General features: G+C 43.1%; 1 protein-coding gene across 3 annotated transcripts in view; it reads right to left on the bottom strand.

The window, feature by feature from the left end:
• The window catches only part of LOC134949254 (cytochrome P450 2F2-like), a 272,832-nt gene that overhangs the window by 239,533 nt on the left and 19,609 nt on the right, over positions 1 to 13,690 (bottom strand). Inside the window, exon 1 of one of the 3 annotated variants that reach the window (XM_063937736.1) lies at positions 6,650 to 6,796. The exons of the other annotated variants lie outside the window; for them this stretch is intronic. The gene's annotated coding sequence lies outside the window, so the exon portion shown is untranslated. Of the gene's footprint in view, positions 1 to 6,649; positions 6,797 to 13,690 lie in introns of those variants that run through there. 3 annotated transcript variants of the gene reach the window in all.

Here is a 13,690-nt window from a genome sequence, read left to right as displayed (position 1 = left end):
TTAGTTTTTTGGATTTTATATGCTCTCTACTATGACATTGGGCATCAGCCTTGGCAGACGACGTTGATGGCATTTCATCGTCTCAGCCATGACTAGTGGCAGCAGCTTCAGCACGAGGTGGAAGTGGACCTTGATCTTTCCCTATATTACCCTCCACATTTTTGTTCTCCATTTTTTAATGTGTGGAATTATATGCCAGTAATATATATCAATAGCAATGGCCTACTATACCGTACTGCTAGATATATACTTGGGGTCAGCAAAATTCTGCACTGTCCCCTCCTACTATATACTGCGCACAACTAAAATGCAGCACAGGTATGGATGGATAGTATACTTGACGACACAGAGGTAGAGCAGCGGACTACTGTACCATACTGCTAGATATATAATGGTGGTCAGCAAAATTCTACACTGTCCCCTCCTACTTTATACTGCGCACAACTAAAATACAGCACAGGTATGGATGGATAGTATACTTGACGACACAGAGGTAGAGCAGCGGACTACTGTACCATACTGCTAGATATATAATGGTGGTCAGCAAAATTCTGCACTGTCCCCTCCTACTATATACTGCGCACAACTAAAATGCAGCACAGGTATGGATGGATAGTATACTTGACAACACAGAGGTAGAGCAGCGGACTACTGTACCGTACTGCTAGATATATACTGGTGGTCAGCAAAATTCTGCACTGTCCCCTCCTACTATATACTGCGCACAACTAAAATGCAGCACAGGTATGGATGGATTGTATACTTAACGATACAGAGGTAGAGCAGCGGACTACTGTACCATACTGCTAGATATATACTAGTGGTCAGCAAAATTCTGCACTGTCCCCTCCTACTATATACTGCGCACAACTAAAATGCAGCACAGGTATGGATGGATAGTATACTTGACGACACAGAGCTAGAGCAGCGGACTACTGTACCGTACTGCTAGATATATAATGGTGGTCAGCTAAATTCTGCACTGTCCCCTCCTACTATATACTGCGCACAACTAAAATGCAGCACAGGTATGGATGGATAGTATACTTGACGACACAGAGCTAGAGCAGCGGACTACTGTACCGTACTGCTAGATATATAATGGTGGTCAGCTAAATTCTGCACTGTCCCCTCCTACTATATACTGCGCACAACTAAAATGCAGCACAGGTATGGATGGATAGTATACTTGACGACACAGAGGTAGAGCAGCGGACTACTGTACCATACTGCTAGATATATAGTGGTGGTCATACATCCACAAGTAGTGAAACCAAGTGGCGCCGCCTTATCACACCAGAATCCGAGAGGTAAAAAGAAATGGCTTACACAGCAAATTTAAAAGAAAGATTCCTGCTCCACATCAGTTAGCAATGGGCTAAGGAAAATAACAGAAAAATACAGCACATAGTGTATCCCATTTGAACAAAAGTGTGGTTTTATTATTCAATGGTCCCACTCACAGATTATAGCTGGTAAATTTGCATGTAGTAAATGGGGTCTCTTCTAGTTGGTTTTACTCCATAGATACCGTTCCCATAGGAGCTTGAAATAGAGAATAGTAATAGTGCAATACCGTCTGTGTGTTTGATTAAGGATAAATTTATTACAAGACACACTTACAAACAAGGATTAAAAAACAGCATGAATCAGAAGACATCCAGAAAGCTGCAACGAACAGTGTGGAGATATAATCACCCAAAGTCACGGTTTCTAAAGGTGTCCCAGAACTGCCGAGTAGTTCCTCCGGGTCTTCCGTAAATGCTGCACAGATCAGTCCCCCAGGCTTAAGCGCTTTCGGACCAATTGTCCTTCTTCAATTGGTCCGAAAGCGCTTAAGCCTGATCTGTGCAGCATTTACGGAAGACCCGGAGGAACTACTCGGCAGTTCTGGGACACCTTTAGTAACCGGGACTTTGGGTGATTATATCTCCACACTGTTCGTTGCAGCTTTCTGGATGTCTTCTGATTCATGCTGTTTTTTAATCCTTGTTTGTAAGTGTGTCTTGTAATAAATTTATCCTTAATCAAACACACAGACGGTATTGCACTATTACTATTCTCTATTTCAAGCTCCTATGGGAACGGTATCTATGGAGTAAAACCAACTAGAAGAGACCCCATTTACTACATGCAAATTTACCAGCTATAATCTGTGAGTGGGACCATTGAATAATAAAACCACACTTTTGTTCAAATGGGATACACTATGTGCTGTATTTTTCTGTTATTTTCCTTAGCCCATTGCTAACTGATGTGGAGCAGGAATCTTTCTTTTAAATTTGCTGTGTAAGCCATTTCTTTTTACCTCTCGGATTCTGGTGTGATAAGGCGGCGCCACTTGGTTTCACTAATTGTGGATGTATGGTTCTTTATTAAAACCACGGTAAAGGTTTTTCTGTGTAACTAAGGGCTGCCACCTAAGTATAAGCGCAAGTAGGATCTTTCAATCTGTTCTATATAGTGGTGGTCAGCAAAATTCTGCACTGTCCTCCTACTATATACTACAATGCAGCACAGATATGGAGCGTTTTTCAGGCAGAGAACGTAGATATTTTCAGCACACTGAGAACAGATATTTGCAAGCACACTGAGCACAGATATTTGCAAGCACACTGAGCAAAGATATTTGCAAGCATACTGAGCACAGATATTTGCAGCACACTGAACACAGGAACTGAGAGAACGCAGCCACGTCCTCTCGCTTTCATCTCCAAAGCATGATTGAAAATGGCGGCGACGCGTGGCTCCTTATATAGAATTCGAATCTCACGAGAATACGACAGTGGGATGATGACGTTCGGGCGCACTCGGGTTAACTGAGCAGGGCGGGAAAATCCGAGTCTGCCTCGGATCCGTGTAAAATAGGTGAAGTTCGGGGGGGTTCGGATCTCGAGGAATCGAACCCGCTCATCACTAGTTTCAAGTGTCAAATCTTTTGACCAACGCTGTTTAACCCTTGCAGAACTACAGCTTCTTATTCAAAATGATGAAATCTGGTGTCTGTGCCCGCTTTACCACCATTTTCATGCCCAAATGCTCGTTGGTCAAGGCAAATTGCAGGTGGGTGATATGTAAGTGACCACCCTGTGTGAGTTTCAAGTGTCAAATCTTTTGACCAACGCTGTTTAACCCTTGCACAACTACAGCTTCTTATTCAAAATGAAGAAATCTGGTGTCTGTGCCCGCTTTACCACCATTTTCATGCCCAAATGCTTGTTGGTCAAGGCAAATTGCAGGTGGGTGATATGTAAGTGACCACCCTGTGTGAGTTTCAAGTGTCAAATCTTTTGACCAACGCTGTTTAACCCTTGCACAACTACAGCTTCTTATTCAAAATGATGAAATCTTGTGTCTGTGCCCGCTTTACCACCATTTTCATGCCCAAATGCTCGTTGGTCAAGGCAAATTGCAGGTGGGTGATATGTAAGTGACCACCCTGTGTGAGTTTCAAGTGTCAAATCTTTTGACCAACGCTGTTTAACCCTTGCACAACTACAGCTTCTTATTCAAAATGAAGAAATCTGGTGTCTGTGCCCGCTTTACCACCATTTTCATGCCCAAATCATTTTTGTTTAATTCAAAATGTAATGTAAATTGGTGTAAGGGACACTATTTGAAGTTTATACAATGTTAACTTAGTGATCTATCCTTATTTAATTTATTTTAATATAATATTTTCTGAATAAGAAGCTGGAGCCGAATAAGAAGTGAATAAGAAGCTGGCCGAATAAGAAGCTAACTTCAGCCTCGTGGGGGCGTGTAATGTAATGTGCTACTGTGTGTAATATTGGGGGTGGGGGGGTGTAATGGAATGTGCTACTGTGTGTAATATGGGGTGTGTGTGTGTAATGGAATGTGCTACTGTGTGTAATATGGGGGGGTGTAATGTAATGTGCTACTGTGTGTAATATGGGGGGGTGTAGTGTAATGTGCTACTGTGGGGGAGTGTAGTGTAATGTGCTGCTGTGTGTAATATGGGGGGGGTAGTGTAATGTGCTGCTGTGTGTAATATGGGGGGGTAGTGTAATGTGCTGCTGTGTGTAATATGGGGGGGTAGTAATGTGCTTCTGTGTGTAATATGGGTGGGTGTAATGTAATGTGCTACTGTGTGTAATATGGGTGGATGTAGTGTAATGTGCTACTGTGTGTAATATGGGTGGGTGGGTGTAGTGTAATGTGCTACTGTATGTAATATGGGTGGGTGTAGTGTAATGTGCTACTGCGTTTAATATGGGAGTGTGTAGTGTAATGTGCTACTGCGTGTAATATGGGGGGGTGTAGTGTAATTTGCGACTGTGTGTAATATGGGGGGGGGGCTGTGTAAAATGCAATGTAATGTGTTACTGTGGTAATATGGGGGGACATGGAGCAGCGGGTCCCAGAGCTGCTCGCAGAGGCGGGTGAGACATGGAGCTGTGGGTCTTGCTGAAGCACTGCTGTCTATCATGGTGTGACACACACACACACAGTCTCTCTCAGGTATAGGGGCTCTACCTGGCGTAGTGTGTATAAGGGACTCTACCTGGGGTAATGTGTGTAAGGATACCTGGCGTAGGCTACCTGGCGTAATGTGTGTAAGAGGCTACCTGGCGTGATGTGCGTAAGAGGCTACCTGGAGTAATGTGTGTAAGAGGCTACCTGGCATGATGTGCGTAAGAGGCTATCTGGCGTAGGCCACCTGGAGTAATGTGCGTAAGAGGCTACCTGGCGTGATGTGCGTAAGAGGCTACCTGACGTATGGTGTATGTAAGGGGCTGTCAGGCGTAATGTGTATAAGGGGTACTACTGTGTGATGTAATGTGACAAATGTACACTACTGTGCAGGCTAATGTAATGTGAATTTTGTGGTCGTACCACTTTCCCATGAAACCATGCCCCTATATTTACTAAAGATGAGCGGGTTCAGTTCCTCGGGATCCAAACCCCCCCGAACTTCACCTATTTTACACGGTTCCGAGGCAGACTCGGATCCTCCAGCCTTGCTCGGTTAACCCGAGCGCGCCCGAACGTCATCATCCCGCTGTCGGATTCTCGCGAGATTCGTATTCTATATAAGGAGCCGCGCGTCGCCGCCATTTTCACTCGTGCTTTGGAGATGATAACGAGAGGACGTGTCTGCGTCCTCTCAGTTCTTTCTTTGTACAGTGTGCTGCAAATATCTGTGCTCTGTGTTCTGCAAATATCTGTGCTCAGTGTGCTGCAAATATCTACGTTCTCTGCCTGAAAAACGCTCCGTATCTGTGCTCAGTGTGCTGCAAATATCTGTGCTCAGTGTGCTTTATTGTGGGGACTGGGGACCACCAGTATTATATAGTAGGAGTACAGTGCATAATTTTGCTGACCACCAGTATATAATATATAGCAGTACGGTACAGTAGGCCACTGCTCTACCTACCTCTGTTTCGTCAAGTATACTATCCATCCATACCTGTGGTGCATTTAAGTTGTGTGCAGTATATATAGTAGGAGTACAATGCATAATTTTGCTGACCACCAGTATATAATATATAGCAGTACGGTACAGTAGGTCACTACTCTACCTACCTCTGTGTAGTCAAGTATACTATCCATCCATACCTGTGGTGCATTTAAGTTGTGCGCAGTATATATATGGTAGGAGTACAGTGCATAATTTTGCTTACCACCAGTATATATATATATATATATATATATATATAGCAGTACGGTACAGTAGGCAACTGCTCTACCTCTGTGTCGTCAAGTATACTACAAAAGTTCAGTAAAATGACCCAAAAATCAAAATTAAAAGCGTCTGATGAGAAGCGTAAACTTGCCAATATGCCATTTACGACACGGAGTGGCAAGGAACGGCTGAGGCCCTGGCCTATGTTCATGGCTAGTGGTTCAGATTCACATGAGGATGGAAGCACTCATCCTCTCGCTAGAAAACTGCAGTGCCACTCCTAGATGGGCCAGGTGTTTGTGTCGGCCACTTGGGTCGCTTAGCTTAGTCACACAGCGACCTCGGTGCAAATTTTAGGACTAAAAATAATATTGTGAGGTGTGAGGTGTTCAGAATAGACTGGAAATAAGTGCAAATTATGGTTATTAAGGTTAATAATACTATAGGATCAAAATGACCCCCAAATTCTATGATTTAAGCTGTTTTTGAGGGTTTTTGTAAAAAAACACCCGAATCCAAAACACACCCGAATCCGACAAAAAAATTTCAGGGAGGTTTTGCCAAAACGCGTCCGAATCCAAAACACGGCCGCGGAACCGAATCCAAAACCAAAACACAAAACCCGAAAAATGTCCGGTGCACATCACTAATATTTACGTGTGGGTGGGGGGCACCATTTCAATTTCTGGCACAGGGCACCAAAATGTCTGCTTACGGCTCTGGCTGTGTATATAATGTAATGTATTATGGTGCTATATATATATATATATATATATATATATATATATCAAAAAGGAAAATATTCGGCACTCCCATAAATTCAATGATACAACTCGCCTGGTGCCATCCACAGAACAGGTCATGTAGGAAATGGATATTGGCGGCACTCACGGTCTTTACATAGACATCAGGAAATGAAATAAATCAGATCTGTGTTGCTTAACGTTTCGGTCTTTATTCGACCGTCATCAGAAGTCACAATGAATTATTACAAAATCTTACCTTTATACAAACAGAGTATCACCACACGTGCAGCGTCCCCGCATCTCACGGAGACTCATTTCCGGTTGCGTCATTCCCCATAGACAACCTTGTCATGCAGGCGTCGCATACCGGTGTGCGTGTATCCCATCACCATGGTAACAAATATACAAAAGGTGGATCCCGTGATCCGGGCAATAACACTGTTCGAAAAGGAGCAAATGAAATACATATATAGCAGCTGGGGACATACATAATAAATGAAAACGAATATATCTTGAGGCGTGCATAAACTGCGTATAAACAACCTTGAATCCACTTTGCCTATGTTATCAAGGTACAAATCATTATATAAGCAGCAAATATACTAGAAAATTATTATACAAAACAAGCCAGAGAGAGGGTTTCATTTAACCCATTGGGTGACACCGTATTTAACCGGTGTATCCAGCGGGCTTCTTTCTGTAAGAGGACTCTATGCCTATCTCCTCCCCGTTTGGAGAATGGGACCTGCTCTAACATTTTATAGCGTAAGGTGGCCAAACCATGCTGATATTGTTTAAAATGTTTAGCCACTGGCTGGTCAATGTGTTTTCCCTCTAAAATTTGCTTGATTGCACTTCTATGCTGTGACATTCTCTCTTTAAATTGACAAGTAGTTTTGCCTATGTAGAGGAGCCCACAGGGACACCGGATGCAATAAATGACAAATTTACTAGTGCAGGTTAAAACCTGCCTAATCATGATTTTATGACCATTGTGTGGATGTAGTATATAGTCACCAGTCTCCAAATAGAGACAGGTGGTGCAACCCGTGCATTTATAATTGCCGGGTTTCTTGGAAAGAAAAGTAGCCATAGGGGGGACTGAGAATGAGGAGACATCATTATGTACTACCTTATCCCTGATATTACTACCCCTCCTGTAGCATGGAAGATACCTACTGGTTTTAAGGCTAGACATATCTGGATCTGACTGTATTATTGGCCAGATACTTTTGGCTGTATCTGTCAGGTTTTGACTAGCAGTGGTAAAACTAGTGACACATACAACTGCATTAGATGCTCCCTTGTTTTGTATGGTCTTTTTTCTAGGAATTTTAGGTTCCAATAGTGCCCTTGCTCTAGCTGTCTGTAAAAGTTTGTTACTATAGCCTCTTTCCAAAAATTTCATGGTCATCAAATCCATCTGCTCTTTTTCATCCTCAGACTCACTGCAGATGCGATGCACCCGCAGGAACTGTGAATATGGCAGACCATTCTTCAATGCCTTCGGATGATGGCTAGAAGAAAGCAATAAACTGTTAACATCCGTAGGTTTTCTATAAATGCTGGTATTAAAATGGCCACCCTCTTGTCTAATTTCTACATCCAAAAAATGGATACTCAATGACTGAATGTCAAAAGTAAACTTGATGGCACTGTCCATCATGTTAACCATGTGCATCATTTCCACGAAATCCTCACGGGAACCTGTCCAAAGAATAAAAATATCGTCGATGTAACGAGTGTACAAAGCGATATTGGTCTTAAATCGAATGTCTGAAAAAAAGAGATCTTGCTCAACACCGAACATAAAGGCATTAGCGTATGCCGGTGCTGAGCATGATCCCATTGCACAGCCTCTTTCTTGCTTAAAAAATTCATTGTTAAAAAGAAAATAATTTCTAACTAACGTTAAATTAAGCAGTGACATAAAAAAGTCAATGTCAGGACCAGTATACTTGGGATTACCATCTATAAGCGTTCTCACTGCATTAAGACCCCGATCATGGGGAATGCTGGTGTACAGGCTAACCACATCCGCCGTGCACAACCAGCATTCACCCGGGGTAACATGTGTTTCTCTCAGTTTCGCTAAAAAAGTAGTGGTATCCTTAAGATATGTAGCTTCATTCTGAATAACCGGTTGAAGATAGAAATCTATGTATTGGGCAACTTTGGAATATAAAGAATTCCTGGCTGCTATTATGGGTCGTCCAGGAGGACATACTGGGTCTTTATGCAGCTTAGGTATGGTATAAAAGACTGGTACATTAGGTGCCCTCACTACCAGCGCTTTACTAGTGGCATTAGAAATAATACCACCTGTTTCTGCCTGTAGTAATAAATTATTCAATTCACCGGTAAATTCAGAAGTGGGATCAACCTCTAGCTTAGTGTATACTGTCTGATCGTTAAGCTGACGATATGCCTCTTTTTTGTAGTCCACCAAATCCTGTATCACGATGCCTCCCCCCTTATCGGCAGGGCGCACCGTGATATCAGTGTAAGCTGATAAATGCTGCAGAGCTAAACGCTCTGCCTTAGTGATATTTGAAACGAATGAACTGCTGGACTTACTGCAGTTATCAATGCTTTGAGACATAGTGCGTGTGAACACTTTAATAGCAGAATTAGTGGAATAAGGGTCAAAGGTGGAAGTAGCTTTGACAGGACAATCTGCCACATCCTCTTTGGGGGTAACATGAGAGTTAAAGAACTCCTTTAAACGCAATAACCTGCTAAATCTGCAGCGATCAACTCTGCTTTCAAAATCATTATGCAAATTAGTAGGTACAAAGTTCAGTCCCTTGGATAGTATACTCCTTTCATCTTCAGTAAGGGACCTAGATGAAAGATTGTATATTACTTCTTGGTCTTTGCGCCTTTTGCGCCCTTCCCTTTGGCACTGGCCGCCACGTCGGGTTCTGCTTCGACAGGGCTTTCTCTTTGGGCCCTCGTCTGCACTCCTAAAGGGACCGGCTGTGGTGGGGGGCGACGTCGTCTAGATGGACCCGGGTCTGATTCACTATTGGAGGCACCGCTGGAAGTGTCACCCTCCAATGGAAAGCGACGTGCTCTCCTCGAATTACGAGATCGGAAATTATGAGGTCTAGACATTGTATCATTGGCCCAAAGGTACACTTTGTTTTCTGCATAATCCTTGGTCACCGTGGAAAACTTTTTAGTTTTAAACTTGACGAGATCCGCCTTGTACTTCTCGACTTGTGTAGCAAGCTTAGTAATCCAGTCACAGCTAGCATCTGTGCTGAGTTTAGGCAAGACAATTTTTTCCATGTCCCTTATCTTAGTGCGGACTAAATCAAGCTCTCTGGTGGCCTCCTCAACCACCAGGAGGATGAGATCAAAAGATGCCTTGTTGAGCACTGCGGCCCATTTACGACAAAATTCCGGATTATGTCGTCCTATTGTTGGGGTGTTGCGGATGCGAAATCCTCTAGGCAACATCTTATCCCTATAGTAGTCGGAAAGGCAGACTCCGTGTAAATAGTAATCAGTCTCACGGTTCTTTAGTTTCAACAGCTGTAAATATAATTGCTCAGGAGTATCAATTGCTACATTAGAAGCTAGTCTGTCCTTGACCAGTATTCTCTCTGCATCCAGATCTGAAAGCGTGAGCAACTCTCCCTGCGGTAGTGCAGCTTGCCTGAATCCAGAGACCTCCTCCTGCACCGTCTCCATTCTGGATATGTGTTGTGTAGTGCTGGGCGGTTCGGTAATCGCCTCTATCAGGATATCGGTAAACGGGTGCCTTAATGATCTGGGTATGCCAATGTTAGCAAACCCAGTGGTACATCAAAAAGGAAAATATTCGGCACTCCCATAAATTCAATGATACAACTCGCCTGGTGCCATCCACAGAACAGGTCATGTAGGAAATGGATATTGGCGGCACTCACGGTCTTTACATAGACATCAGGAAATGAAATAAATCAGATCTGTGTTGCTTAACGTTTCGGTCTTTATTCGACCGTCATCAGAAGTCACAATGAATTATTACAAAATCTTACCTTTATACAAACAGAGTATCACCACACGTGCAGCGTCCCCGCATCTCACGGAGACTCATTTCCGGTTGCGTCATTCCCCATAGACAACCTTGTCATGCAGGCGTCGCATACCGGTGTGCGTGTATCCCATCACCATGGTAACAAATATACAAAAGGTGGATCCCGTGATCCGGGCAATAACACTGTTCGAAAAGGAGCAAATGAAATACATATATAGCAGCTGGGGACATACATAATAAATGATAACGAATATTACAGAAAGAAGCCCGCTGGATACACCGGTTAAATACGGTGTCACCCAATGGGTTAAATGAAACCCTCTCTCTGGCTTGTTTTGTATAATAATTTTCTAGTATATTTGCTGCTTATATAATGATTTGTACCTTGATAACATAGGCAAAGTGGATTCAAGGTTGTTTATACGCAGTTTATGCACGCCTCAAGATATATTCGTTTTCATTTATTATGTATGTCCCCAGCTGCTATATATGTAATTCATTGTGACTTCTGATGACGGTCGAATAAAGACCGAAACGTTAAGCAACACAGATCTGATTTATTTCATTTCCTGATGTCTATGTAAAGACCGTGAGTGCCGCCAATATCCATTTCCTACATGACCTGTTCTGTGGATGGCACCTGGCGAGTTGTATCATTGAATTTATGGGAGTGCCGAATATTTTCCTTTTTGATGTACCACTGGGTTTGCTAACATTGGCATACCCAGATCATTAAGGCACCCGTTTACCGATATCCTGATAGAGGCGATTACCGAACCGCCCAGCACTACACAACACATATCCAGAATGGAGACGGTGCAGGAGGAGGTCTCTGGATTCAGGCAAGCTGCACTACCGCAGGGAGAGTTGCTCACGCTTTCAGATCTGGATGCAGAGAGAATACTGGTCAAGGACAGACTAGCTTCTAATGTAGCAATTGATACTCCTGAGCAATTATATTTACAGCTGTTGAAACTAAAGAACCGTGAGACTGATTACTATTTACACGGAGTCTGCCTTTCCGACTACTATAGGGATAAGATGTTGCCTAGAGGATTTCGCATCCGCAACACCCCAACAATAGGACGACATAATCCGGAATTTTGTCGTAAATGGGCCGCAGTGCTCAACAAGGCATCTTTTGATCTCATCCTCCTGGTGGTTGAGGAGGCCACCAGAGAGCTTGATTTAGTCCGCACTAAGATAAGGGACATGGAAAAAATTGTCTTGCCTAAACTCAGCACAGATGCTAGCTGTGACTGGATTACTAAGCTTGCTACACAAGTCGAGAAGTACAAGGCGGATCTCGTCAAGTTTAAAACTAAAAAGTTTTCCACGGTGACCAAGGATTATGCAGAAAACAAAGTGTACCTTTGGGCCAATGATACAATGTCTAGACCTCATAATTTCCGATCTCGTAATTCGAGGAGAGCACGTCGCTTTCCATTGGAGGGTGACACTTCCAGCGGTGCCTCCAATAGTGAATCAGACCCGGGTCCATCTAGACGACGTCGCCCCCCACCACAGCCGGTCCCTTTAGGAGTGCAGACGAGGGCCCAAAGAGAAAGCCCTGTCGAAGCAGAACCCGACGTGGCGGCCAGTGCCAAAGGGAAGGGCGCAAAAGGCGCAAAGACCAAGAAGTAATATACAATCTTTCATCTAGGTCCCTTACTGAAGATGAAAGGAGTATACTATCCAAGGGACTGAACTTTGTACCTACTAATTTGCATAATGATTTTGAAAGCAGAGTTGATCTCTGCAGATTTAGCAGGTTATTGCGTTTAAAGGAGTTCTTTAACTCTCATGTTACCCCCAAAGAGGATGTGGCAGATTGTCCTGTCAAAGCTACTTCCACCTTTGACCCTTATTCCACTAATTCTGCTATTAAAGTGTTCACACGCACTATGTCTCAAAGCATTGATAACTGCAGTAAGTCCAGCAGTTCATTCGTTTCAAATATCACTAGGGCAGAGCGTTTAGCTCTGCAGCATTTATCAGCTTACACTGATATCACGGTGCGCCCTGCCGATAAGGGGGGAGGCATCGTGATACAGGATTTGGTGGACTACAAAAAAGAGGCATATCGTCAGCTTAACGATCAGACAGTATACACTAAGCTAGAGGTTGATCCCACTTCTGAATTTACCGGTGAATTGAATAATTTATTACTACAGGCAGAAACAGGTGGTATTATTTCTAATGCCACTAGTAAAGCGCTGGTAGTGAGGGCACCTAATGTACCAGTCTTTTATACCATACCTAAGCTGCATAAAGACCCAGTATGTCCTCCTGGACGACCCATAATAGCAGCCAGGAATTCTTTATATTCCAAAGTTGCCCAATACATAGATTTCTATCTTCAACCGGTTATTCAGAATGAAGCTACATATCTTAAGGATACCACTACTTTTTTAGCGAAACTGAGAGAAACACATGTTACCCCGGGTGAATGCTGGTTGTGCACGGCGGATGTGGTTAGCCTGTACACCAGCATTCCCCATGATCGGGGTCTTAATGCAGTGAGAACGCTTATAGATGGTAATCCCAAGTATACTGGTCCTGACATTGACTTTTTTATGTCACTGCTTAATTTAACGTTAGTTAGAAATTATTTTCTTTTTAACAATGAATTTTTTAAGCAAGAAAGAGGCTGTGCAATGGGATCATGCTCAGCACCGGCATACGCTAATGCCTTTATGTTCGGTGTTGAGCAAGATTTCTTTTTTTCAGACATTCGATTTAAGACCAATATCGCTTTGTACACTCGTTACATCGACGATATTTTTATTCTTTGGACAGGTTCCCGTGAGGATTTCGTGGAAATGATGCACATGGTTAACATGATGGACAGTGCCATCAAGTTTACTTTTGACATTCAGTCATTGAGTATCCATTTTTTGGATGTAGAAATTAGACAAGAGGGTGGCCATTTTAATACCAGCATTTATAGAAAACCTACGGATGTTAACAGTTTATTGCTTTCTTCTAGCCATCATCCGAAGGCATTGAAGAATGGTCTGCCATATTCACAGTTCCTGCGGGTGCATCGCATCTGCAGTGAGTCTGAGGATGAAAAAGAGCAGATGGATTTGATGACCATGAAATTTTTGGAAAGAGGCTATAGTAACAAACTTTTACAGACAGCTAGAGCAAGGGCACTATTGGAACCTAAAATTCCTAGAAAAAAGACCATACAAAACAAGGGAGCATCTAATGCAGTTGTATGTGTCACTAGTTTTACCACTGCTAGTCAAAACCTGACAGATACAG

The sequence above is a fragment of the Pseudophryne corroboree genome, chromosome 8 (assembly GCF_028390025.1).
Source record: "Pseudophryne corroboree isolate aPseCor3 chromosome 8, aPseCor3.hap2, whole genome shotgun sequence".
NCBI lineage: Eukaryota > Metazoa > Chordata > Amphibia > Anura > Myobatrachidae > Pseudophryne > Pseudophryne corroboree.
The sequence above is the reverse complement of the archived record's forward strand: the minus strand, read 5'-3'. Positions and strand labels throughout refer to the sequence as shown.